At 55.1% G+C, this 1876-nt stretch overlaps 1 protein-coding gene across 1 annotated transcript in view; it reads right to left on the bottom strand.

Moving 5' to 3' along the window:
• Positions 1-428, bottom strand: part of LOC119110483 (uncharacterized) — a 29106-nt gene extending 28678 nt beyond the window's left edge. The window contains exon 1 of the mRNA XM_037234322.1: positions 395-428. The gene's annotated coding sequence lies outside the window, so the exon portion shown is untranslated. The remainder of the gene's footprint in view (positions 1-394) is intronic.
• Between the last annotated feature and the right edge of the window lie 1448 nt (positions 429-1876).

Below are 1876 nucleotides of genomic sequence, written 5' to 3' on the forward strand. Positions count from 1 at the left end.
TTGATGCTGGACATCGGCAGGTGGAGCCAAACAAACGGCTGGCATGGTGATGTCAAAATGACTAGGGGCACCTGACAAACACTGGTGGCAGCGACCGCAGGCTCCGTCTTTACACAGGCTTTCCATCTCCAGATGGAGTTCGTAGTAGAATTAAAAAGCAGTCTGCGCCTGAGGCTGGTGGATGCCAATCACCAGTGCTATATGTATACATATATTATATATATATATATATATTATATATATATATATACATATTTGTATATGACCAATGCCACCAATCCACATCATCAACACCAATGCCAGTACCACATCACATTCAAATGGCCGAATTCCCGGAGTTCCCGCGAAATTGACTACAAACAGCTCATTCGATCACGCAAATCAATTCACTTACCTACAAACTTGGAGAACTGAGCCGGAGGCCGCCATAAGGGTATTGCTTCGGAAACTTCTGCTTCGACCAGAACGTATTAACAACAACCTTGTAAACGACCATTTTGCCAGGTGTGCACGCATCCCGACATGGTGCTCGGCAACAACCGTGCAGGCAAGCAGCGCAAACAGCGCAACAGTCAGCTGACCGCGGCCATACTGAGTGACCGGAGGTCACGAGCGACGTCCAGCGCAAGTGTCACGATCACCTGGCGTGCACGATGGAGGAGCCCCCGGGGCGTGCAAACATCGTCCACCGCCGACCAGCGATGTCTGGTGTACGGAGTGCAGACGCACCAACCGACCGTACATCCACACCTCCGTTCGGCAGCGCGCCGCACCGGAGCGCCGGCTCGACTCTGCTCCGCCCGCGGCCGCGTCCAAAGTCGAGCCGGCCGAGCTCGCGGCGAAATGGCTCGCTCGGGGAGGAGCAGACGGCGTGGCGACTTCGCCCGCCTCTTTGGCGGAACGACTGGTTGGACGGGTCTATAGGGACGTCCCCTGGGGTGACGTGTCAGACGGACGCTTCTACAGGGGCCTGACTTTTGAAACGGCGTGGTTCGGAGGGTGAGTCTTCATGGGCGGTTGCCTCTCGAATGTATTGTAAGGAGGGCACCTCCGTAAGGTGCCCGCCTCTGGAGTGAGGTGGTCATACAGGAGGGTTCATAACTATCAGACGGCCACCTCTGAAGCAGCACGGTGAGGCGGGAGAATGTAGAGAAATGGTCACCTGTGCAGCGGCGCGGTTTGGCAGAGCAGTCTGTAATGACGGTCACCTGTGCAGCGGCGCGGTTTGACAGAACAGTCTGTAAGGACGGTCACCTACGCAGCGGCGCGGTTTGACAGAGCAGTCTGTAAGGACGGTCACCTATGGAGCGGAGTGGTTTGACAGAACAGTCTGTAAGGACGGTCACCTATAGAGCGGCGCGGTTTGACAGAGCGGTCTGTAAGGACGGTCACCTATGGAGTTACATGGCCAGGGCGGGCGGGCCTATGGGCACGCCGGGCTATGGAGCGGCATGGCCAGGCATATGGACATGGCCATCTCTGAAGCGGCATGGCCCGTCGGTCGAGTCTGCAGTGGCGTTGGCAGCTGGAGAGGCCCAGCTAAACGGGAAAGCCTATGCGGAGTTCGCTCAGACGGCATGGCTAGACGATATGTCGGCGACAAACGACAGATATGTCCTAGTCACATGATCAAGTCATCACATGTCTCCGTACGGAATCAACAAAAACAACACACGGCAGCTCGCAGTGCAAACACGTATGAGAAACTTACACGACGTCTTACTATGCATCACGCCGAAATTGTCACGACACTGATCTGCAGACATGGTAGATGCGCTGCAAACTTGTGTTTATCATATGCGAAAAGTGTCATGGAAGCATTGTAGAGGCACGCCTTGAACCACAGCACCCCAGCGTGGACAGAATGCGACTTATC

This window comes from Pollicipes pollicipes, unplaced genomic scaffold (assembly GCF_011947565.3).
Source record: "Pollicipes pollicipes isolate AB1234 unplaced genomic scaffold, Ppol_2.1 Scaffold_7231;HRSCAF=8579_pilon_pilon_pilon, whole genome shotgun sequence".
In the NCBI taxonomy this organism is placed as follows: Eukaryota; Metazoa; Arthropoda; class Thecostraca; order Pollicipedomorpha; family Pollicipedidae; genus Pollicipes; species Pollicipes pollicipes.